This window comes from Pseudorca crassidens, chromosome 18 (genome assembly GCF_039906515.1).
Source record: "Pseudorca crassidens isolate mPseCra1 chromosome 18, mPseCra1.hap1, whole genome shotgun sequence".
NCBI lineage: Eukaryota > Metazoa > Chordata > Mammalia > Artiodactyla > Delphinidae > Pseudorca > Pseudorca crassidens.
Genome location: NC_090313.1, coordinates 7,982,636 through 8,010,182, shown reverse-complemented (window position 1 = coordinate 8,010,182; position 27,547 = coordinate 7,982,636). Strand labels below are relative to the sequence as shown.

Sequence of the window (27,547 nt, the reverse complement as noted above, 5' to 3'; positions counted from 1 at the left end):
TCCTTTTCTTCCATATAAATTTAACATCAAATGGCGCAGTTAAAAAGAATCCTGTTGATATTTTATCAGGATATTGTCAAAGTGGTAAGTTAACAAAGAGAGAAATTATTCCATCATGTTAAGAGTCTTCCTAGCCAACATCACAATAAGCCTTCTCTCTTGTTTTAAGTATTTTTTGTGCCAATAGGAAACATTAAAATGTTTATTTCACATAGTTCTTGGACATTTCTTGGTTTTATTACTATTTTATATCAATATTCATATGCACTTGCATTTTTTATGTATATTTTGTGTGTATATATAATTAACATTTCTATATTAAACATAAAATACAGCATGTATACTTAAAATTATATAAAACATGAATGGACATTTTTGTGCATGAGTAAATAGTGAACTCCCAGGTGAAGAAACTAGAGCAGAGCTGTAGAGTGTGGTAGCTGTAATTAATTTATTTTAATTGCTATGTACTCTGCATTTTATGAATGTCCCACAATTTGTGGATGACCATTCAAGTCATCCCCAATATTTCACTATTCATAGAAGTCACGCTTCTATGGATGTTTCTGTACAATATTCCAGACCACAAACTTTTCCAATGTAGATTGCTAGGAATGCAATTACTACATTGTAGGGTATGGACAGCTTCAAATATAGTAGGTAAGTCTAGACTATTTTCCAAAATGTCTATCACCATGCAAGACATCAAATTTGAACTATCTATCCAGTTGTTTATTTTCAAATACTATAGAGTTCAAAACACTTCAACGTTGATAACTTCAACGTTTTTTTTCGATGTTGATGTAGCTCTCATTCATTCTTCTGCTATCACCTCAACTCCCCCTTCCCAGCTAAGATTTTTCTAAATCATCCCCCAAGACTAGCTCTGGGACCATTTACATCTATACTTTATGTTTACATCTTTATACTTTGTACTTACTTTGTGTTTACATCTACAGTTGTTTGAGATTATATTGTAAATCACATATAGACAGTTTTCTAAGTTTCTATTTTCCTTATCACGTAGAATATTTATTTTATATTTAATGAAACAGCTCTCTTAAAATTTAAAGGTTTTTATATCATTCTTGCGCACACAAAAAAGAAAGTGAAATAGACTCAAGCTTGATGTTACTTCATATTCAGAGTCTAAGTCTTCTGAGTTACTCTTCAGCTCAGAATAACTGTCTTTTTTTTCACACAATCCCATGCTATGCGCCAGCAAGAGCACTGATGATACAACATTTCTGGAAAGAATGTGCTGTTGTTGTCTTTTGCTCACCATCAGCAGAAAATTCCTGATAAATTAATGTTTGACACCTTAACAATCGCCCCCTTTGAGGTATAAATCTGTCACACCAGCACCTCCTCGCTTTGATTTTTTTTTCATGTATTCCTAGATGTTTGGCGATTTATCCTGACGTCAACTTGATTGTTTGTTGTGCTACATGCAATCCTAACTCAAGCAAAATGCAGTGGACCTTCCAACTTTCAGATATCTTACTTCCTTAGGTCTCATAAAACACGCTTTAGTTACTTTGCAAGAAAATATGAAATCGTAATCATTTCTCCAATGACTAATATGTTGTTATTGAATGTACTCTCTGCTGTTTGAGTTCCATTCTTTCCTGTGAATGTAGTACCATTTTGTTTTAATGCTAATTCATGATGTAATCTTTGTAAGTATAAATTCATTGACAATTAAATCTCCACCCATGGAACTAAAGACACAAAACTCAGTTAAAAATGAGCATACTCTAACAAGCTCTAATCCATGCATATCCATGAAGAACAGTAAACATTATGTCCTATCTGTGTCCTGGTTGATGACAATTGTAAGACACAATCAGAGTCAAGGTATATCAAAATGTGAAAATGTCTACCTCTCATATTTGATAAAATATGACATTTAAAAATCTATAAAGTTTATAGATTTTTCATGCCAGTGCTAGAAAATAAATCTAAAGGATCAAGGAATAAGAGTGTAAGGAAAAAGCAAGTAAAAGCAAAAGATTATCATTAAGATGAAATATGAAATGGTTCAGCTTAGTTTTAATTCCCTTAATTTTTATGTGGCTTATATATGCAAATCTCTTCTAAATGAGCACTTACTGATTTACAATCCAGATATGAATGTTTTTAAGTGGTTGTAAGTAAATTTCAAAACTCCCAAATCACTGCAAAGAGTCTCAACTGCCTTTCATTATCCACTAATGAAAGACTGGGCTTGGTACTTGTTGCCTTCACTCACCAGCGCCCTCCTTCGGTGAGTAATGGCTGTGTAATGGCTGGAATAGAAGAGTTTTCCTTTTCAGATCCCCAAGGCTCATAATTTCTCTCCTGGGATCCTATATCTTGCCACCTCTGCCAATAAAAAAATAAGGTTAAGCAATTCACACAAAATACCTCAATGCTAATTCCAAACAAATCCTTTACCTTCCTTAATAATGTCAAAAATTACATAGTGAAGGAAGCGACTTCACTATGATGAAAACTTCTTGTGCGGTGCACTAGTATGCAGGCAGTGGTGCCCCAGCATCAGCGACCAGACAAGGAAAAGCAGCGATACAGCCCCCCGTTAAGCTTCAGTTTGCAATCATGAGAGTAGTTGAAGACACAAGAGAAAATGAGGATGAAGATGGGGATGTTCCCAGCAGCACTGAAAAAATGCAGGGTGCAAGGCTAAGCAAGGGCAACTTGTCCCCTGATTTCAGGCAAGGACATCCATAGGCCCATGTGAGACAGAAGTCAACACTTCCTGCAGTGGCCTTGGCTTCCTCTAAATATTTCTGCTCACCCTTTTTACCACGTCTATCAAAATGCTTAGTATATCACAAGTGCGAGTCCATGATGAATGTTTTTTAAGATTGATTGAGATAATATTTAAGAAATTTTTTAAAAGATACATAAGTACATCATGGTCAATCAGATATTAAGACATCTTAGAAAACAAAAAGATTTTAAAATATATGGTACTTATGTAAACCATTATAGATGGATACATGGAATATGATAAATTGAAGGGAAAGGCACCCTGACCTATATTTGAACTTGAAATTTGGAAAAGAAATACATACCTAACAATGTGGAAAGGAAGCTGAAAATAATTGACTAATTAGAGAAAAAGAATCCATTTAGGGTTTTACAGCACAACTTACAGAGAATAATTTTAAAAATAAATATAATAGTAAAGTGTAAAAAGATTAAAAATTTTTTGATCAGTAGAAAAAAGTAATTATCATATGTTGAGAATATGATTTATTTATTATTTTAACCAATGCAAATTTATTTAGATAAACTTCAAACTATTTTCACAATTATCTTTTTTCTTTCTGATGGGAGGAATATAGAGGGAATGAAAACCTAGAAGGATATGGGGGGGCTCTGGAAAACTGGTGCAAAATAGATGGACAGACTAAAAACCAAAAAAAACTGTTTATCATGGCCCAGAGAAGGGGGATTCGTGTTGTTTAATGAAGATTCTTCCAGAACTGCTAATCTTTATTTGAGCTTATGGTTTAAAAGAGCTGAGTGAGAAATGAGAAAAGGCACTTTCTCTGTTTTCAAAATTAGAAAGATAAGGCTCTGTGCAGATTGTAATTATATTTCTGTGTTACGAAAAAGTAAGAATTTTATGTGTAAATTATGTAAAAAAAAGATATGTTCCACAAATGCCTGTGAAATCCAAAGGTTTCTAAAGAATAAGTAGAATGAGTTTCCATGTTAACTTTGGAAACTAGTTCTAATGTTATAAGCACTCTTTCTTCCAGATATTAGCAAGTTATACTGTACAGAGGTTAGAAACTATTTCTATAAAGGGCCAAATAAATATTTTCTACTTTGGGGGCCATAACATCTCTCACAAATACTCAGCTCAGTTATCGTAACACAAAAGCAACCAATGAGTGCCTAAATGACTGGGCATTGCTCTGTTCCAATAACTCTTTATTTACCAAAATGGGTTTCGTCGTGAGAGGTCATTTGCTGACCCCTGCTTTGAGATCTTCCTGTCATTTCTATTGTGTATCTTTAGAGGTTAATTTTCCTAATCACTAGGTCAATATTTCCAATACAATTTGGAAAACATAGTATTTATTCTGGTTGGGGGGTAGGAACGAAGTTTGGGGAAAAACACACACACAAATAAAACAGTCCAATAAATTATTACACTTTCATTATAAAATAAAATCTACATGCTTAAAGCTCAAAATTCTTGTTTTGAAATAATTACGTTATTGCCAAATTAGTTATAAACCATTTAGACATTTTTATCTGTTATTACTTTCCAATAAAATAGCTTTGCTTTTTTGACCAATACCTAAGTGTTTGAAAATAATAATGTTCATTTAGATAGCCAAATTTTCAAAATAACTTGAAACAATTTTACAAATGTAGTGTATGCTTAATGGTGATTGAGGCACTAGTTTGGATCACAAAAACCCACTTAACTAATGATAAATTAGACTTATATTAAACTGGGACTTCCCTGGTGGCGCAGTGGTTAAGAATCTGCCTGCCTATGCAGGGGACATGGGTTCGAACCCTGGTCCAGGAAGATCCCACATGCCCCGGAGTACCTAAGCCCGTGTGCCACAACTACTGAGCCTGTGCTCTAGAGCCCACGAGCCACAGCTACTGAACTCAGGTGCCACAACGACTGAAGCCTGCGTGCCTAGAGCCCGTGCTCTGCAATAAGAGAAGCCACCGCAATGAGAAGCCTGCGCACCACAACAGAGTAGCCCCCGCTCGCCACAGCTAGAGAAAGCCCACGCGCAGCAACGAAGACCGAACGCAGCCAAAAAAAAATAAATATATTAAAAAAAGAAAAAGAATTATATTAAATTAGTATTATTGCTAATACGTATATACTACATGTACAACTTTCTATTTTTCTTTACACTTCAATCTCTATAAGTATTACGTGATAAGACACCAGTGATGTAAAAACCACTGAGTTTAATCTAGCCATCACCACATCTGGGGAATCCGGGAGAAACATCATCTTAGAAGTAAGTTGATGCTAACCGGCAATGATTTATTTTTGCTGATGTTTCATTGAAATATATAATATAGGCCAATTTTGGACATAATGACAGATATTGTAAAAGACTTCAATGAAAAAGTTAAATATAAAACTAAAATGAAGTTTGGACATTATTGTTGTGTTTGTATTGCCCACATTGCTGCTAATTCCATGAAAATTCTCTAATAGGATAGATTGAAAAAGCATAAGATCATGAAGATACATATAAATATACTAGAATATTCCTCAGTTTCTGGTGTTGTTTTAGATGTATTTTGTTAAAATAGTTTTTATTTAAAAACTCATAATGGTCAAATCTTAAATAGCTACCACACACTGAACACTTACCTTATGCCAAATATTGTGCTACTAGCTTTGCATGTATGATTTTATATAATCTCTCAGCAAATCTAAGGGGTAGTTACTACAATTTGACCTTAAAACCTGAGTGTTAAAATAATTAAGTGACAATAGCAGGTTCACTGTGACAAAGCCCAAATCCAAACAAACATGTCTAAATTCTGTCATTCTTTTTGACACGAGTTACATCTTCAAAAGTATCCTGTCATATTTAACATTTGCATTTGTTATTCTGTAACTTTGTTTTAAATTATAGTATATCATTTACATATGAACCAAGATAGAAAGTTTCTGTTTGCCTTGAGGTAAAAAACAAGTTCATCACATTTTTCTACTTATTTTTTTAAAATCAAACAAAAACTCTTTACTTAAAAGAAGTGTCTCAAACTGAAAGCTTCAGAACAAGTGTAATGAAAATGGAATGGAAGGATGAACTCAATATGGTTCTACAACCCTTAAATGTTATTAGTGATAATAGTTTGGGTGTCCATCCTGGTTTAATGCAACATCATTAATATAATGTTCCTGGTGCATTAAACATGAATCCTACAAATTTTAGATGAAGCTACATTCTGACATTTGCTTATATCTCAATGAATTTTCTCAACCTTGCTTTATGCGTGATTCAATATATAATTGGAATAAATCACTTTCTGGCTAACTGATTTATCGACACATTTGAGGACAATACTTTCAGTACCTTGAAAAACAATGAATGGATATAGAAGTTTTCGTCAAACCCATCAGTCCTGGGATGGCACAATCTTACGTTTTCCTGATCGGTATTTCTGGTGATCTCTACACTCAGTGAATGCAGCAACTCAATTGAAACAAACTAGAAGACACTAATATATTTGCAGCATGAGATAGTTCCAGAAAAGCTGACAGCAAGCTTCACGGAGACCATAATCAAATAGGGCTGGGACCTAGGCTGAAAAGTTGGAAAGAGAAAGATAGTAAAAGAGAAAAAGAAAGAGCAAGGAAGCTATGATTCCTGTTCATGTTAACATTCTCCAATTTTATCTGTATTACTATTATTATTATCGTTATTATGGAATGTGGCTCCTGGGTGCACCAAATTGGATTATTCATAATCTTTGGTCCAAAATGATTACTATCAATAGCCCATTATGTTTTAATAAACCTTTGCCGTATAATGCCAGTTGAGAGTTACTGACTTCTCGAAAGAAGCTAGAAAGCAAAACATGGTCTCAGGAACAGCATTTTGGAAAAAAGAAGAAACAAAACTTCAAAGACTGCAAATCACAATTACAACTTTTATTAGCAGTGAGGTTTTGATTCTCCCCTAGCACCCACTATTTATTGAGGGTTCACAGAAATGTAGCTAACGGAAATTTAATTAATGAGCAACAAAGTGGTATCCACTGAAGGGGCAGCATCAAAATAAAGCCAGACCCATTTCTCAGCGTTACGTAGGCATTGGTTGTTGCCTATCAATGCTCTTTGGCATATCCATACACTTCTATAAAAAGGCTTGAGTTGCTTTTCCCAGACATATGGGCATGTTCCTATACTTAAGAGTGTTTATTTCCGTTTTAAAGAATTTTATCAGTGATATAACAGTGACTGATTTTCTGATACATTCCCTCACTAATTTAGTTACTGCTCCATTTCTATGAATCACAGCCAATAATTAATCTTTTACCTAGGAGACTGCACCGGCAGTGTTAATAAAACACAGGAACAAGAATACATTTATATAAGAGAAAAGACAGGAAAGACCTATTTTAGGGTATTATTAAAAAAGGATGTTTTGGCAGGCATGAAGAGAAATAGAAGCTTGGTATCAGTGTATGGAATATCTCATTACTGATTAGTAGAAGTGTACAGAAGCCACACGGGGAATGGCACTGGCTCAGGAGAAATATACTGATTTTTTTTTTCAAAAGTAGCAACAAGAAGATTGGAAAAGTGTTCATTGGTTTGTATGGTCCACGTGTTGCCTTAACTTAGACGGCTTTTCAAGGAAGCCTATTCCAAGGACAGGCAAGCACCTCTTTTTCCCAATATATACATTATTCTAATTAACTATTTAAGATTAAAATGGAGTGATACCGGCAGGCTCCTTTTGATCAAACTGACTGATTCAAGGGGGAGAAAATTTCAGCCACCTCTGGTGTTTCAGCAGTCTAAAGTGGAGTGACTTGGTGAAGATATTCGATTTGCATATCCTGAAATGATGAAAAGAAAATACGTTTTGGCGTAACTCTTAGGCAGCCTGTATATATTTTCTAAAAAATTTTTATTATTTTTGAAATGACAGTTTTCGACACATGTAAACCATTATCATGGCCAGAAACAGAGGCAGTGGCATATCATACCATTCCCCTAAATGCTTATTTTCCTTCTAAAAATCAATGCCAACACCACCTCAAGAGGTGAACAGAAGCACAGAGCTTATAAAATAAATCACAGAAATATATCTTTTACTACCATATGATGCCACAGAGGTGAATAAGGATTGAAAACTTTATTTAGCTGTCAAGATGGCCAAACCCAGGCTTCCCTGGTGGCGCAGTGGTTGAGAGTCCACCTGCCGACGCAGGGGACGCGGGTTTGTGCCCCGGTCCTGGAAGATCCCACATGCCGCGGAGCGGCTGGGCCCGTGAGCCGTGGCCGCTGAGCCTGCGCGTCCGGAGCATGTGCTCCGCAACGGGAGAGGCCACAACAGTGAGAGGCCCGCGTACCGCCAAAAAAAAAAAAAAAGATTGCCAAACCCAATTTTGTTCATTCATATATTATGAAGCTTCCCAAGGAATTATTGAAAACAACCATCTTATCTGCTATTTTCCTTCTTCCAGATATATTTTCCATAGGAAACACCGATGTATCCCCCCCCCAAAATGTGTTGTCTTTTTTCCTCACTCCATTAAAATTCGCAATGTTCAAGGTTAGCTGATGCTTTTGGTAGCCTCTAAACCTTAAATGAAGGCCCCAAACAGAGCTTTTGATATAGTTTTTCTCTAATTATTTTTGTCCATAAAGTGCCCTTGATCTTGAAGCTATAAGTTATGCATTGGGACTGTACTTGTAATTCCTCCTGATTCTGATGTCAACAGAATAGACTCTGAGGGCAGCCGATCTGGGTCTCAGTTCTTTTATCTTTATAAAGAGAGGATTACGCTAGGTGATATCTAAGGTATCTGTTAGACTTACAATGATAATATTCATTGTATCTAATTTGAAATGTTAAAATCTATCCAGTATAATATTTTCCCACACATAACTTTCATGCTTAAAATCCTGAGCTTTAAAAAAAATGTAAACATCAAATACTACTATTTGAATGTAATGGTCAAAATCTCAAGAGTTTATTTTTTTAAAGCCATTTCTTGTTGCTAATGTTTATAAGAAAAACAAATGTTTTTACAATGATTTTCCAGTGAAAAAAATAAGCAGCCTAAGCAAGTTGATTTGAAAGAAAAAGATAATTAATGAAATTTGTAAACAGATTGGTATTTGGTATCAGCAGGTTAATAACTCTCTTCTTCCAAGTTGTTCTAGTATATTAATTTTTTTAAAGCATCTAGTAGTTTATTTTAATTCAGTTCTCCTTTGTGTGTCTTTAAAAAATACAAACTGATCTTGTGAATAAACTCAGAATCAATTTCAACTTAAAATATAAACACTTATGATCAAGTTTCTTCATCTTTTTTCTGTTAGAGATAAATATCTACTAAATCAAATGCCTGAGACATTTACACCTCCTGTCAGACATCTGGCAAAATGATATCTTTGTTGTAATAGGAAGTGTTAGGGAAACGGGGCAGGGAAAACACTGAGAGATCGTGTGACTTGGGGCATGGTTTATAGAGAAAACTGAAATCTTTATTTAGGTCCCTTGCATGGTCATTCATCTTAATTGCAGTCCAAGCTACTGTTCAGTGCAAGAAATGTGTCTCGTTGATGGAATACTGGCTGCATAATCTGAAGGTATTCAGACACCTCGTTTTCAGAGATACAATTTTCCAAACTAGCTTTTTCTTTTTCTAGTTAATTGTCCATATGCAAAGTTCACCAATTCTTCAGGTTACAATTCTTAGTCATTCTCTGTCAATTAGAGCCAGATGGCAAAATTAAAGGCTCTCCACCTTATGGCACAACAGTAATTTTAGTTCATCAAAGATCCTTACCCCATGCCGTTTTTTCACAATTAATATTTAAGATCCTGTTGGACAAGCGCTTCATGAACAATGACACATACTCTGTAGCGAGAGGATCCATCTTCTTGTCAAAGCTGATGGAGAAAAGAAAAGTGGTCCGCGGACATGATAATTACATAGTGCCTGCAAAGGTGGAAGGTGAGACACTACAGATGGGAAGGAAGATAAAAGAAGCGCTCATTGCCAAACGTTTCTGGGGACAACGGAGAACTCTGAATCCTAACTGTGTTACAGTCCCTACATCAAACAAAGGCTAACTCAAAAAAAGAACTGTAGAGTTTGGTTTGATTTTTATATGCAATTAACAGCAAATACAGATGCCATTTAGCGAATGAAAGCATATAGAACGAGAAATTCTTTAAAAATCCATATCTCTCTCTCTCTCGCTAAACACACACACACACACACACACACACACACACACACACACACACACACACAAACCCCAGTTCAACTTTTGAGCAGCAGTGGCTTCTGACATAGACATTTCACATAATCATTATGAATTAGTTATTGTTTGTGGAGCGGAGGAAAAGAAAGTTTCCCATTGCTAGAAAATATATTCTCCCATTAAATGGACCAGGAGACATTTTTCGTAGTTTAAATGACAACAACTTCTATATTAATTAGTAATATTAATTACTTTACGTTTGTAGATGTGAGAGCAGTCAGTAAAATATTTTTCTCAAAGCATTCTTGCAAGAAAAACAAATGGTTGATTTTATCATTTCAATGTCAATTAAGGAAAGACCTACAAAGAAATTCAGTGATTGATTAAAGATTCCACAGTGTGTAAGAGACAGATTTGGGGTTTAAATATGTTTTCTGGCACCGAGTTCAATGCTCTTTCTCCCAAATCAAAACTACCGCCCAAATCCTTATAGAAAGACGTTATTCTGTGTGCCAGCACTTAATATTCTGTTCCAGTGATGTTAAAAAGAAGGGATAGTGATCTTCTGCAAAGCAAAGCAAATACAATGTTATTTTAGTTCATGTTCTTCCCTGATTTTAGATCTTAAAGATAACGTGTCATCAACCATAACTTACAGAAATCCTTTGTTCAAGATATTTATATCAATAGCAATAATGTAGGTCTCCAAAAATGAGTTATTTACTTATAAAGTAAAAGGTATTTGGCAATTTTTATACTTGCTTGAGGAAAAATCCAAAAGACATATTTTGAATGCAATTTTCATGTGAAAATAAAATTTTCTTGAAAAAAAATGGTAAAACAACAAATTCCTATTCTGTCATGACTGATTTCTTTAGGAAATAAAAGATAGTTGGCTTTGCTCTTCTAAAAATATAAACTTTTTCTTGCTTAATTCATTCATATTAACATCACATTCTCTTCCTAAGTGAATTATGAGAAAAGTAGTGACAGTGTGATGATGATGATGATAGTGGTGATAATAATAATACTAATAATAGTCATTGACGGCTTAACATGGCTCAAGAATTGTGTATAGAAATTCAGAAAAGTCAGGAAAAGTCACTATTATTACCCCTGTTTTAATTAGCAGGCAAATGGTAAAAAAAGGACACCTAATCAGAGCGATAAAGAGGCTGTCCACTATTCATAAAGCAGCAACGTTGAATTCAAACCCTGTGCCTGAAGCTGGAGGCCCCTTTTTCCTGTGACTCAAACTGTACGTAAAAAAACAAAGAAAACAAAAACATCATTTTACCCACGGACTGTAATTATCTGAACTGAGACATTTAGAATTGTGACTTCACAAGAGCTTCAATCACTGGAGTTTTATCTAAAATTTCCTCTATATTTTGTATATAAGCAAAACATACTCGCATATTATTGAAAGCTAATAATGACTTTTTTTTTATACTATGTGATTAGTTAAAGTTGCCAAAATCTTTGGTACATTGCACTGAATGTTTTACCCTAAGAAAAGTTTAGGATCAAATCTTTATTCCATCTGGGTGGAATACTTTTTCCCCTACACTGGCAAAAATACTCTCAGTAGTTTTATTCATTCTTCAAGATACAGCCTAAGGTTTACATCCCTTACATAGTTTTGTTTTTAGCCCCTCGGGTGTATTTAACTATGCTGTATTTAAGTTCCTACCGCTTCTGTAGATAACTCCATTACAGCATTTATCCTTTTTATTGCTTTTTACAACTACACGTATGTCTATCAACCCTTGCTAGCACATAAGGCAGGGACCTGCTGGGGACAGGAACCTTATTCACTAGCCATTCTCAGTGTTTACCATAGTGTTGATTCCACAATAGATTCCCAATTAATGTTCGTTAATTAAAACTTCATATCCAAATTGGCTTTTTACAAAAGACAGATTTTTAGAAATGTGTTAAATTGAGATTATTTTTCCCCTCTTAATATTACCATATTATCGAAAGTTTTACACTGTATAGTACAAACTCAGGTATTAATAACTTTACCTAATGACTTTCCTACATTCCCCTACATTTTAAAATCGAAATTTAAGAAACATGCAAATAGTCACAGGAGGGAATGTATTTTAAATCTACAATAGCTATGGGCGAGAACCATAAGAAAGAACGGTAGGACTTAAAACTTACATGGAAAATTCTGTGAAGATTGGTTAATGCTTATCTTAGAAGAATTTGATTATCGCTTGGCTTCCACACCCAAATTAAATGGTCATGCTCTGAAAAAAATGCAAGTAATTTAATTTTGACTGTAGGTGTTCTTTAAAATTCTTTATATTCAGGCATGGTTTACCTTCTCTCCAGAAGTTTAGGAGAGAGTCTGTGAAACGGAACAACAGTTAAGGACAAACTACATGATGAGAAAGGAAATAATAATGATGTTGATTTCTTCAAATTCTGAGAAAAAGAGTCACAAGAAGGACAGGATTCTACAAATATATTTTTAAAATCCTTTTCCAATGATGTTCTCCACCTCCACTGTCTATACCTTGACTTTGAGATATAGAGAAATATGGGTTAATTTAAAATAAACCAAAAATGCATTGTTTAACCCCTCACATTTAATATCTAACTCCTGCAGGTCAAAAAGTGGGTCAGAATGATGTGGTGAATCAACTAAGTAAAAAATTACTATACATTAAAATTTTGTATAAAATTCCCATGAGACTTGATTTTTAAGTCCCAATAGCAAGTTAATATGTACCGGAACGTTTCTGATATGTGTAAGAAGCTAAAAAAATAGAAAGACTACTCAAATCTCTGCCCTAAGTTTTCACTTTCTAGCAATTTTGGTGACTACTGCTTATCATTCTACCTAGATTTGATTTACATAAATGTTAGCATTTTCTCATCTCAACTGAAGAGCAATCAACTGAGTTATTAGGTGTGTGGAACACTCCTCAAAAAGCTCTTTGATATTCTCTGCAGTTTTTTATTTCCTCGTGAAAAACATTCTGAAAATCCTGACATGTTTGGGAGAGATTAGACCTTGGCTACACTGCAGTTTTTCATTTCAGTTGGATCAATGACTTGTCCATAGGACATGATTTTGAGACCCAGTGGTACTCAGTAGGCTGATCATGCAATTCAAAGTTCAAAGTTCTAGGGTAATAGATCAATCACTATGAGAAAGTATGAAGTAGATGGTTTACGCCTGTTTTTAGGGCAATGTAAGATTAACTGACAGCAAAATGGTGCAAAACCCAATCATTCTAATATCCTCAGTCTCATTAAAACCTAAAGAAAGCACCTACACTTACAATGCAATAAGTGCAAAAAAACACACACTAAAAAATTGTCTATTAAGTACTTAATACAAACTAGAGAGATCACAAGTTACGGCTCTAAAGTTATGGCTCTAAAGTCTCATGCTATGGCTCTTGATTTAATCTGTAGGAAGAACCTTAAAATAATGGGGAAATCTTAATTTGAATTTAAAAATTACGATCTTTCAGGAGATTAGGGAAAGCATGGCTGGCCAATGAGTTTTCCCAATGGACTAGGGTGCTATAGGCAGGCATTTCAAGAAATGTGATTCCTTTGATGAAGCTAATAATGAACTTCAGGTAAGGTACATGCCAGGAATGTTAGAATAGACTGAAATTACCCAGATCAGAGTCTTCAGATGGGGAAGCATTCCCCTTAGTTTACTCCAGCTGTGCCAAGATATTTCAGACCAGTGTGTATCTAAAGAGAAATCACACCATGCACTGTCTCTCCCCTCCACCCACGGGGAGAGATGACATCAACGTCAATAAAATTATTACAAACACTAAGTAAGACAGAAAAGGATTTGAAAAATCACTCCTGGATTTTATTATAATGCTTGAATCCATATGCCTTAAATTCTGATATTCCGGAAAAAAATAAAAAAGCGATGTTATATGTAGCAAACTTATTTACTCTTGGTTTCTTCCATTATTTCCAGAAAGCTCTTTCTTCCACTCCTGTGTTTTCAGAGTCCAGTTCACTTCCTGACACATAGAATAGATCTGTATTGATGTCCATATTGCTATCTGTGTCTATATCTAAATCTATATCTAAAAAGTTATCCATCATATGGAGATATACATATATATGTATCTAAATTTATATCTAAATAATTATGGGATAAATAGATATTAGAGAAATATATAGACTAATGTATCTATACATAGACACACACGCATATACTGATAAATACAAAAATAGAAGTGAGGTCATATAGATAAGAATTTATCGTAATAAAGCATTCATCGATAAATTTAAAGAAACACACATTAATAATTATAGTATTTTGGTATCTAACAATTTAGCAAAAATGGAATGGAGGACAACTAATTCTTGCAAGTAAATGAATATGGCTAAAAAAAAAATGAATATGGCTTTCCTAGTCACTGGTAAATCATTTCAGAAATAACTTGGCAATAGGCACACACAATGTTGAAAGAGTCATGAATCTTTCTTTAACCAATTGTCCTATCAGGTAACTCTTCTAAGAAAATATAATAGGGGGAAAAACTTTATGTGCCGAGATGTTTATTAGATCATCATTTATACTGCCAAGACTTGGAAGTAATCTAAATAGCTAATTATGTGATGAATGTTTGGTAAATTACAGCATTTAAGCCCAATGGATTAGTACATACATTACAATTATGAGCATTAAAGCTGTTAGTACTATGAGAAACTTTTAAAATAAAGTGTTAAATAAAGCAGAGTCAGAAAATGTATAAATAATATGATATGTAACTGTCAATGGCAAAATAGTGGGAAAAATATAAATAAAATATGGTTGTTTCTGGATGAAGATCAATGGATGATTTTTCTCTTTTTCTTTCTTTTCCTTTCTTTCTTCTATTTAACCCTTTGAATCTATTCCAATTCCCCACATTTTTAATTAAAAAAAATTTTTTTCCCCACATTTTTTAAATGGTATGCATTATTTTATAGTACCCTCATATAAGTAGAATTATATGGTTGTCAAAAGAAAATATGTTTCCCTGACAAATATTTATTAAGTACTATGTGTAGGCATGGTGAAAAATATCTAGATATGAGTTCTTGCCCCTCTGTATTTTACAGAGGTATGTGGAATTCAAAGGTTAATCAGATAATTATGCTTGCAGGAGAACAACATTCCAGAAACCCACATTAATGTCAAGAAGAGAGAAGCCGATGTACTGATGCTCAGAAGTAGCAGAGAGAAGCGGAAGGAGGGAAACAGTGGGTCAGCCTTCTGTAGGGTTGGGCAAGGGGTCAAACCAAGTCACACAGAGATGTGTAGGTTTCTGATCAGAACTCTGCTTTCACCTGCGAGCCAGAGGAAATCTTATAAGGTCTGAATAGAGGAACGGTAGAGAATATTTTGAAAGGAATAAGCTGAGTGTTAGAGGAGGACTGATTAGGAATTAAATCAGCTCTACAGGTAAGAAGTGAAGCTTAATAACTCCGAGAAGTGCCGGAAGGAGTCGTACACTCTAGGCTTATAAAAGTTGTCTTTACTTAGCTTTGTGAGAGTCCCGGCACATAACATCGCCAACTCCCGCTTCCCTCATGGGTACAGTGGAGATGGTAGGGGTACACTTGATAAGGTTGCTGCGAGGATTATATGACACAATTCATAAACAATTATCACAGAGCCTGGCACCTCCCAAGTTCTCAGTGAGCATTAGTTTTACTAACTAGGTGGTAGCTGTGTAAACCTAGAGAAGGATACGGTTGTAAACAATTTTGAGGGGGTAAAGTCAAACTGGTGACATGTAAAGTGTAGGAGGTGACAGAGAGAAAGTACTCAGCGATAGTTATAGCTTGTGGAGCTGCAGAGATGATGGTAAGCTTCCTTCAAAAGTGATATACAAGATGAGTACCAGTTTGGGGGTCCAGATCATGAGCTTGATTTTTGTATATGCTGAATCTCAGGTACCTCTGTGATATCCACGTGGAGGTGTTAGGAAATGAGTGTGTATACATGTGTGTCAGGGGTTCCTTCCAACACAGAGCTGTAAATCAGCAAGCTGCCAGGCAGAGTTTGAAGTCTTGATTAGAGCAGATCACCCAGGGTGACATCCGCAGAGTAAGAAGTTCAGAGGCCTGGGACCTAAGCATGGAGAAGCGCATGACGTCACGGCAAAGGTACAAAAAATGAGTATACAAAACAATGACACTGATGACATTGTCGTTTGGGTTGATTTCAATCCAGCTAGTTTGATAAAGATGAAAGCACGATAAGAGAAGGGTAAAGGAAGAGAAATGAGAGGTACCCAGTCATGTATAGTTGGAAGCATTGTGTCCCGAAGGGAAGGAAAGATACAGGGTGGAGGATAGAAAGGAAGTATCGGTAGTGGGATGGAGGGCCACAGTTCAGTGGCCAGAGTGCCGGGAGCTAGATGTGTTTCTGAATTCAGAAATGTGGGGTTTACAAAAGCAGAACACACCTGTGCCGTATTATAGATCATCCCTGCAGGTATACCCAAAAGATGCAGCTTAGCCAGACCCTCGGTCACCTACCCCTTTGTAATTAGGATGAATATGCCTCCTCTAAAATCTCGAATTGAAGTGCCCACTTCTGGGCTGAGGAGTGAGAGAGTCATCCCTATGTCAGGCAGTTACCCCCATCTCACTGCTGACCACCCACTGACCACTGGTGCCCAATGAAGGCACTGCCCAAAGTCCAAAGCAGCAGTTTCTGGTGGTGCTGAACCTGCCGGCACCCCTGCTGCCCACATTTTCTGCTCATTGCAGTTTTACCCTCTACCGAGACAGCTTCCCGTTCAGCTCGTCTCCCAGAACCGTGTGGTAACCTCGTCAGGACTACGCCAGGCTACTAATACCTCTATCTGGTTTTTAATGTTAATGTTGCTTTAGGGAATTTAGACAAATAATATGACATCATGTTCTTATTCACGTTACATATACAATTTCTAACCTTTAAAACAATGTACAGACTGATGATTTTTTGTATAAAGATGAATGAATAGATCAGAAAGTAATGAGACATCAGGAAGAAATAAAGAGATCTGTAATCTTAGAGAAGATGTTAGGATGTCAGAATAGGTTGTGTAATAACTAATGCTTGGGAGCCAGGTCAGAATGAGACATGGCAAGCCAGCCAGACCTGGGTGTGTGCTAAGACGTCAGTCTGTAAGTTCTGGGATCCAGAGGTCAGAGTAGAATCAAACCTTAGGGAAGCATAACTAAACACTGCGGTGTTTGGCTTAATTTGACACTGTAAAATTCACTAGATGTCGGTGTGTTGGGGCCCTAAGGCAGATGAGCAAAGAAAAACACTTAGAATGGCAGGCACTACGCCTCATTGGGAGGTGTTTGTGTTTGCATTTATTTATTTATTATGGGATTTGACCTTACTCATTAATTAGCACCTAGTGGCAATTTCAATTGGGCCCATACACAGATCATTCTAGGAAGTAATTTTAAAGGTATTAATTAAGTTCTAAAGAGAGATTCTCAAAAAATGCAAATGAACAAATTTTTAAAATTTCTCTATATGCATTTGGCCACCTGCCTCCTCGTGTTGCCGCTTATTTTCACAACCCTGACATATAGCAGTGAATATATTAACATAAAAGAACACGTCTGGAACTCTGACATAGTGTATATTTTTTCTCCTGTAAAGTCTTTTTTATCCCCTTTTTTCAGTTCAGATGATTATATCTATTTTTTTTTCAAACTTGACGTTTCTTTTAAAGCGTAAGGTTTATTTTCACACTTCTGATTGCCGTAGGAAAAGGAAAGAGAGTGTCACACATCAGACATTCAAATTCAGACATTATGCAATCAGAGGGACAAGGATTAATAAAGATTAATTTGGTTCCCACTTAAAAGTCCTAGCACTTCAGCAATACTATTGCTGGGCATGTGAGAAAAAGGATAATTATCATCTGCTTTTGAAACATGGTTGTTTTGTTGTACAGCACGTTGCTGTCCATGTTGGAAGCTTGTTTTTATCAAAGCGTTTTCCAGCTACTTTTTTCCAAGAACCTACAGCTAGTAATACGATTTATGAAGCAAAATTTTACATGTATCGGTGGGGAAATATTCTTCAAATAGCCACTTTGCTGAGTTTGCCTTATTTATTTTTGGTATTGTTACTTGTATTTTAAAATGGAACAAACAATTTATTTTAAAGAAGGCTTCGTAATGTGAGTTCAGACTTTATTCATTAAAAGTTTTATCAAATCAGTTGAGTCTTCACAAGGCTACATGATCATATATTTTTTTCCCATTTCTTAAGCGCTCACTTAGAAGAACAAACTATCCAAACAAATTCTCATTCCTTACTCGAAAAGTGTCCATTTGAATGAACCATGCAACTACTTGTGTTTTGTTGGGTAAACACAAGGTGAATTCCTTTCAAGGCTCTTGTATAATAAGGGAGTGGTGATAATATAAGCAAACAAGGACGAATAAAAGTGCCAACAGATACAAATTTCTTTCTTTCATTTTTTCTGGCCTTATTACTTAAAGAAGTCATTCAATTCAGCACATACTGGTTGAGGCTTTGAGACTCACTTAGCCTGTGAGTGAAAGAATGATTATTCAGCCTTTTATTTTTTTTAAACATCTTTATTGGAGTATAATTGCTTTACAATGGTGTGTTAGTTTCTGCTGTATAACGAAGTGAATCAGCTATACCTATACATATATCCCCATATCTCCTCCCTCTTGCATTTCCCTCCCACCCTCCCTATCCCACCCCTCTAGGTGGTCACAAAGCACCGAGATGATCTCCCTGTGCTATGCGGCTGCTTCCGACTAGCTATCTATTTTACATTTGGTGGTGTATATATTTCCATGCCACTCTCTCACTTCGTCCCAGCTTACCCTTCCCCCTCCCCGTGTCCTCAAGTCCATTCTCTACATCTGTGTCTTTATTCCTGTCCTGTCCCTAAGTTCTTCAGAAACATTTTTTTTTTTTTTAGATTCCATATATATGTGTTAGCATACGGTATTTGTTTTTCTCTTTCTGACTTAATTAATTCAGCCTTTTGAAACTAGGACGAAAGGATTAGCATTATGTTCCAAATGATATGGACATTAGTTTCCTAGGGCTGTTACAACAAAGCACGCAAACCAGGTTGCTTAAATAATGGAATGTATTGTCTCACGGCTCTGGATGCTAGTCTAAAATCAAGGTGTCAGAAGGGCTGACTTTAGAAAGTTGTGAGGAAATATTTGTTGCATGCCTCTCTCCTAGCTTCTGAGAGCCTCAGGTGTTCCTGAGTTTGTAGATGGCATTCTCCCCGTGTGGTCACGTCGTCGTCTTCTCTCTGTTCGTGCTTGTTTTGTGTACACATTTCCCCTTTAAAAGGACACTAGTCATATTGGATTAGGGTCCACACTAATGACTTCACTTTAACTTGATTATCTTTGTAAAGACCCTGTTTCGTAATAATGTAGCATTCAGAGACACTAGGGGTGAGGACTTCAAGATATGTTTGGGGTGGAGGAGGGAATTCAACTCGTAACAATATGTTTCCTTTGGTACTGCTAGAGGTAGACATTTATGGATTATACTTCCAGAATCAGCAGAATGCATCTCCTTCCTTTCCTCCTTATCTTGACTCTATTAATTTTCCTGCAATTATTTAACATTGACATGGAGTTTTGTCAGAAGCTGAGAATTATCTTTTATTTTTAAAAGAAGATTTCCATTCCTGTGACTCTTTTCATCCTACAGAAACAAGGACTGTGTACGTCTGCCTTCATTCAACAAATTTGCACTGAGTCTCTTCTGTGTATATAAACGGGATGTCATAGCGGGCAAGAGAAACAGAGGGTGTCCCCAATAGTAGGCAAAGGAGAATGGGGTAGTGGGGGTACTTTCTAAGGTCAGACTGTGAGGTTCAAAATTTGCCTCTACCAGTTGCATATTTGGGCTAGTTTCTTGGCTTCTGAGTTTTGGTTTTTATATCTCCACAATTTCAATGATCACATTGTTAACAATAATCATAACTCTCTAATAGCATTGTTGTCAGTATTAAATTAGTTAATATATGGAGAATCTGGAGATGCATAAGTGGGATGAGAAAGAGAGAAATAAAGGAGAGAGAGGGTGACTTTGGACTGAGTATAGAATTTCAGGCAGATTGGCAAAGAAAAGGCTTTGTAGTGCTTGTAACATGAGAAATACTCAAGTAGATAGGAAAGGGAATGTCAAAAAGTTTGTCATGAGATATGAGTTGAATTACTTTTAGTTCTCTACTGTGTTTTGATAGGAGGAAGTAGAGGTCTCTGTCCTGGTTCTATTAGTCATGTTTACTGGACACCAGCTACTAGTGGAGATCCTTGGTCTTCTAAGTTAAATATTAGTGGGAAACCTGAGGATTCAATGAGGTAACTCAGCAGGCCGCCTAGAACGTTGTAAGGCAACTTTAAGACCAAAATTAAACGTTCTTGAAGCAAAGGTCCTCTGCTTATTCAAAAGCTTGTCTAGGGTTTTCTCTGTCCATTCAGGGCCAAGAGAAAGAGATGGGTTGGCCAAACTGAGGTCCCTTAAAAATGATACATTACAATCAGGATGATCTGGAAGAAAAAATCATTCCGATGGTGCTGTTGAAAAAAAAATGGATTCACTATACTTGTTTGATAACCTGAAAATTCCTAATGAAACACAGATCTTCATGGTTTTGAAAAGTAGAAACCTCAAGAAGTGCTTTTTGTTTCTGTAACAGACTATTAGAGAACATAGTATATCTAAACATCATCTAGACAGTAGATAGACTTTATATGATTTAAGATACATTAAGCGAAAAATGGAGTCACATGGATACTGTAAATGATGTTCTACCAATTATTTAACCCTGACACAGAGTATTGTCGTAGAATGAGGATGCTTCTTTTAAGGCACCTTTGTCCCTGTGACCTTTTCGTCTTAGAGCAACAAGGAAAGAGTAGTCATTGGCAGCAGTCATTTCAGTCAGTCACCAAAGCTCATTGAATACCTATTCATTTCATTCTATGACCTGGAGCAGAGGATATCACAGCGGACAGGACAGAGATGGTTGCTTTCCTCATGAGCCTTATATTCTAGGGGAGTTTACACCGCAGGCAGCAGAATGATGCCTTTGCTATACTGCTTATTTGTTTTTATCTTTTCAGTTAAATCAGACAACTGCGCCAGAGTTTTTGTAAGGAAATGTGTGGGAATGGCCCCTGATCACCACATCTGATCACTTTTATCCCAGTGTGGTCCTACCTTCTTCATATTGCCCACCCACCTCCATCCCCCACCCCACTTTTTGTGCAAGTTTTCGCCCCTTCTCCTGCATCTTAGCTTACCTGGCTGGGATGTCTTTTTTTTCTTAGTACCTTTAAGTCTTAAAAACCTCTAATAAAATAAATTCACATAATATTCATAGATGAATTTATTATTTCTTCTTAAGCAATTGCACTAAAGACAAAAATGACTCCTGGGGGCTGAAATACCAGCACGTGTAGACAGCATTTTGCTCACTGTGGTCTGCCCTTGGCAAGTCCCTATAAAATCACCTACTTCCCCACCTGTACATAGTTTGAGCCCTGAAAGTTGGTTTATTTTCATGACTCTGATTGATAGTAACAATTTGGATTCAAGTCCTTAGATAGATGAATGTCACTTAATTAACAACAAAAAAAAACCCCACTATATTTGGAAGAATTTTTTTACTAACAGATTCATGCAAATACAGATTTTATGAATTTCTAATTTCTCATCCTTTCCAATATTACCAGTGACTGGGTGATTACTTTTCTTAGGGAGAGTTGAAGTGGTCATATTTCTAGCTATTTTTTTTCTGTTAACATAGAAGCTACTTAATTAACTGTTATATATTGCACTTCAGGGGACCCATACTTTACACCCTTTCATGGACTTCCTAAGACTTTGTAATGCTTTCAGAGCAAAGATCAATGGTGATTGATATGGGCTTCCCTGGTGGCGCAGTGGTTGAGAATCCGCCTGCCGATGCAGGGGACGCGGGTTCATGCCCCAGTCTGGGAAGATCCCACATGCCGCGGAGCGGCTGGGCCCGTGAGCGATGGCCGCTGAGCCTGCGCGTCCGGAGCCTGTGCTCCGCAACGGGAGAGACCACAACAGTGAGAGGCCCGCGTACCGTCAAAAAAAAAAAAAAAAAAAAGAAAGGTAATTGATATGCTCAACATAAAAAACATTATAATTAACCAGGCAGGATGTAAGAAGTTCTTTGAGTATAATGTTTTTATGGTCATTTTGTTAACAGATTGACAAAGAAGGATTCACATTTTTTTAAACCTTTGAAATTAACACTCACCATAGTCCGTGAATTGTATTATTATCGACAAACCATTTTCAAAGCTATGCCTGAATGATGCGCCAATCCAATTTTATATTAAGCAATCCCCAAGAAAGCTTCATCTCACCTGGGCTCTACTACATTTACTGCAATATTTGATTTTTATTTCTCTAAGAGGTATGATGTTGAATATTTTGAGAATACTTTGCTACAAAACTCTAGATTTTGAAGTTGAAAAAAAATAATTCATTTTATTTGCTGTAGTCAAAATGCTATGAGTAGTCATATTAAGGGCACAGTAAGTAAATCATTTCTGTGAACGATTTCTGAGTGGTCTAAAACCCCAAAGAAAACCAAGATACCTTAGTGGTTAAGAGTCCGGTGTTCTGAGTTGGGGTGCCTGTTTTGGAAACTAGCTTTTCCAATTTATTAGCTATGTGACCTCAGAGAAGTTATGTAACCTCTCTGTACCTCAGCTGCTTCCTTTGTACAATATTTATGATAATACAACACTCATCCCATAAATAAGTTGAATATGTTATTTCCTAAGGCGTATAGCTGGCAGTGTAAAAACCTAATATTGTCTCTATATTATTACTCTTATTGTTGTTATTATTATTGTTTTATCCTTGAACCAAATGATTACCAATTGGCCTGGGTTTCTGAGTGTCATGGGGGAAATGCATGGATATATTCACAATAATCCACGTGAATAAGTGCTATAGATTGAATGCTTGTGTCCCCTCAAAATTCATATGCAGAAATCCTAACCTCCAAGGGGACGGTATTAGGTGGTCGGGCTTTGGGGAGGTGATTAGGTCCTAAGGGTGGAGCCGTTATGAATGGAATTAGTACCCTTATAAAGCAGGCTGGAGAAAACTTCCTTATTCCCTTCCAGAGAAAAGTCAGCCTTGAATGAGGAAGTAGGCTCTCACAAGACACCAAATCTGGCAGTGCCTTAATGTTGGAACCCTCAGTCGCTATAACTGTGAGAAATAAACTTTTGTTGTTCCTAACCCACCCGGTTTATGATATTTTGTTATGGCAGTCCAAACAGACTTGAAAGTAGGTTTCTTTGAAATTCTTACTTTGCTAATACTAATGCTTGACAATTAACTCTAATATGATGGTGGGGACTACCTTCTCCTCGTCAGCATCCTTCCAACGACCATCCACTTGACCTACAGATAATACCTCTCACATATGCTCAATACAAGTCTATCTTTGTGTAATGCTTTCCTCTAGAACTTCAGCAGATCATTGGCCAAGGGCCCCAGTGATTAAGCATTGAAATCCATCACTGCATTTGTACTGAGGCCCCAACTCTTGTGTCTGCTGTCACTCAAAGATGGAGTGGTGCTGGAGGTATACTAAGGTGAACACATTTCTGGGAAACGGGACAACTCTGACAGCGGACCTTGGCTCAAGCACTTCATGAGGGCCTTGCTGAAACTTCTTTACGCTGCATATAACCTGCCTTCCCCGTCTCTCCTTCCTTCAGGGTCACACTGTGCTCTACCAGCCCCTCCCTCTCTACTTTCTCTCGTGCACTTTCCCTAATAAAAGCCTTGTTCATTTAGTTCTATCTCAGCATCCTCTTCTTGGGGGACTTGGAATAGGAAGGAGTCAGTGCATGTCCGAGTGGCAGGAAATGGGCATGTTACTGAGGGCTTTTAATGTCAACCACCTGAGTCATGTGGCTTGTAGGTTTGAGTTCCTGTTGAGCCGCAGTAATTACCATCATCCCTTGTTTCTATGTCACCAATTACCTCTCAGTGTGTCTTCCACATGGGAACTGAGTTTTATGGAGTCTGGGAAAGAATGTAATTGTGCATTACTTAAATGCTCTATGTTAAGCTTTAAAGAACACACAAGCAGTGGGAACCACAGAAGGCATGCAGGTGCCTTAGTCTAGAGCTAACTAATAAATAACACACTATGGCACATTTATATAATCCTAAACTTTTTAAAGCTCTTTTTCATCCACTCACAGAATCAATAATTCTTTTGCAGCAACTGACTTCATTTATTCATAAAACTAACATCTATGTTTATTAATCCAAGTGATCTTGCCGTTAATTGAGGAGAAAACTGAATAGAACAAAATGCACGCCCCATGATTGCTCTTGGACGTGTAATAAATATAACAAGCATAGTAAATCAAGAAAAGCACTCTGATTTTTTCTCCTCAAACCTGCTTGTCCCACAGTTTTCTTCTTAATAAGTGATTGCTCCATTCATCAACCCAGAACCTGTGGTTTCATCTTTTTTTTTTTTTTTTTGGCCACGCCTTGCAGCATGGGGAGATCTTAGTTCCCCGACCAGGGATGAACCCGTGCCCCTTGCATTGGGAGCTTGGAGTCCTAACCACTGGACCACCAGGGAAGTCCCTGTGGTTTCATGTTGGACCCCTCTCTTTTGCTCAGTTCCCAACAACTGAACACCCTTCTTTAGATATGCACAGTCTGACCGCTTCTTAACACGTATAGCACTACCCAGTTGGACCAGTCACCTCATCAATCCCTGTAGAGCTCTTGCTGGTCTGGCTGCTTCCAGGCTTTCTGCCACAGTCCACTTCCCACACCACAGCCAGAATGAGCCTGAAAATGCAGCTCCTTCCTGTTAGGTTTCCTTCCTGCTTCAAATGACCCTATTAATAGGACCTAAGGTGATCCCATGCCAGTTCCTTTCTTCGGGGGAGCATAATGTATCCTTTATCCTGACAAAATTCTAGGAGTTCAATCCAATTCCAACACAACAGTAGGTCCTCTGGTTCCTCCACCAAAGCAATTGTTCAATTGTCTTTCATCTTCTTGTTTGCTTTGGGCAAAATTAAACCCTTTTCCAATTATCTTGATCACATTTAAGCTCTCCAAGTAGTCATACTAAAATGCTTTCCTCTCAATAAGCATCGTAAATTGTAAAAGAATTTAAAAAATGTTTTTAGTGAAGAATTCTAAAATCATTGTCTCTTCAAAATATTCTCCTCTTTCCATAATGTGACCTATTTTTATATTTTTTATCAGGCTGAACAGTTCAAATGTTATGGAACTGGTTCACTACTTCCTTTGTGAATTGTGCATTTTAGTTCATCTTTGTTCTTTATTTTGCAGCGTTTATCACTAATATATTTCCTTTATGGAAAATCCAGTTTTAAAAAATATTTTACAATTTAATTTTGGTTTGTTGTTGATAATAACTATTTACTTAAAGGGTGTATCTTTGCCTTAAATATAAGCAGGCAGAGTCCTAAATCTTGTGTTTCGTGTAGCCTAACAATCCTGGAATTCAATAGTACTTATTGAAAAAGAACTCTATGCTTAACATTTTATATTTTAGATAGGAATTCAAAGGAAGGAATAATTTGTTATAATTATTATCACATATATTACCATAAATTATAAGATTTCATACATATTAAATTATATATAAAGTAATAATTTCAATTATTTTACTAAAAATGTGTCTACTCTACTCCTACATCTATTTTGTGTTCTCTCAAAAATTTTCATGTTTAGGAAATGTTCAAGATAAAAGCTATTTAGCACAGATATGGAAAAAGTGTCAAAGCACTCACACAATTATCTTCCTCTTGAAAATGCAGTTTTAATTTTGTAGTCTAGAGAATGTTGATTGTTATGATTTTTCTCCAAACATTTTCTTCCATTCATTTAGTTTACACCATTGCAACATTAATCATAAAAATTTTTAGGTATTTTATGGCTTGATGCAAACTTCCTTGCTGTCTTATTCTTTCTATAGCATATGTCGTTTCCTAGAATGGAGCTCTACCTTCACCATTTTTTTTAAGATTTAGGGAACTGATTGGATGAAATATTTATATCTAAATACTAGATTATCTGAAGTAACTCACTATTTCCTCTCACAAAATTATGTTAATGGATCTCAATTTCAAATCTTGATCTTATATTTCATTTAACACCACTGTCAAAGCTAAGGAAATATTGAGAATTTATGACTTTTTTCTCAATTTCCCATTTTTAGCACCCTCAGGATATTTTAATGGATTTTTGTGAATATCTAATTGGAATCCTTATACCTATCTCTCTTTGTCCAATACATTCTTAATCCTATATCTATAATATTATTTTTGATCCCTCTTTGAATGTCACCCCAAATCTCATCAAACACACAGAGACATACCCTAACCCTTTGATGTTTGTTCTGTCTCTATAAGCAGAGATGTTCAAATTGTCCTTCTTGGAGCTCTGAGATAAAAGACGAGTTAAGAAGTTATGGGATTCTGATCACCTTATTGCTGCTTCCAAAACGTAGCCCTGATGGGTTTCCAGGTATGGTTTTTAGAGGTACTATACAATTTCACAACACCCAATTACCATAGGGAAAAGTAGAAATCTGAATACTATGGATATCTAAAATGAAGTCCAAACACATGGTTCATTATGTCAGGCTGTCTGCAGTCTTCTCCTGTCTTCTACTTCACTCTGCTCTGCAACTCTTTCTATCCAAAACAAACAACTCTATGAAAATTGTATATTTAACTCCATTTCCCAAATCCCAGAAATATCTCTACATTCTCCTTTCCTTTGTTTAATTCTTATAATACTAGTATTATTTAAATTCTGTCTCCTTTTGTGAACACTCAAGCAACTCCACACAAGCAACATGGAATTCCTGCATCTCATTATTTCTACTGTCTATTTTTTATTTAATAACATTGCTATTATATATGGTATTGCTTTTATTGTTTAGTACACTGTAGAGCATCTCAAGTAATTTCCAAGTCTCATGCAGGAGTGACACAACATTTTGTACCCCATTGCTTATCATGTTAGCTTTACCAGAGCAGGGAATGGATAGATGGGAGTGGTTCATGATGATGAATATTCTAGAATAATGGTATATAAGGGGGAAAAAAAAAAACTTCAGTGAGTAGATTTTTATTGATTTTTAATTGCAGCTCTTCATTGACTTACGATGAGGTTACACTCCAATAAGCCAATTGTAAGTTGAGAATACCGTTCAGTCAAAAATGTATTTAATATCCCTTACTTACTGAACAAATATGGCTTAGCCTCTCCTACCTTACACATGCTCAGAACATTTATATTAGCTTACAGTTGGGCAAAATCATCTAGCACAAAGCCTATTTTATAATAAAGTTTGAATATCTCAAATAATTTATTGAATATGCTCTGCAAGTGAAAAACGTAGTGGTTGTCTACGCACAGAAAGAAGGGTTGTAAGTGTATTGGCTATCTACCCTCCAGATCACTGCCACTGCCCAGCATCACGAGAGACCATCATCAGACCACAT

General features: G+C 36.2%; 1 long non-coding RNA gene across 1 annotated transcript in view; it reads left to right on the top strand.

Annotated features, from left to right (window-relative positions):
* LOC137211123 (uncharacterized) overlaps positions 1-26,562 on the top strand; it is a 409,508-nt gene extending 382,946 nt beyond the window's left edge. Inside the window, exon 7 of the long non-coding RNA XR_010936916.1 lies at positions 26,450-26,562. This is a non-coding gene — a long non-coding RNA (uncharacterized lncRNA). The remainder of the gene's footprint in view (positions 1-26,449) is intronic.
* The last annotated feature ends 985 nt before the right edge of the window (positions 26,563-27,547 follow it).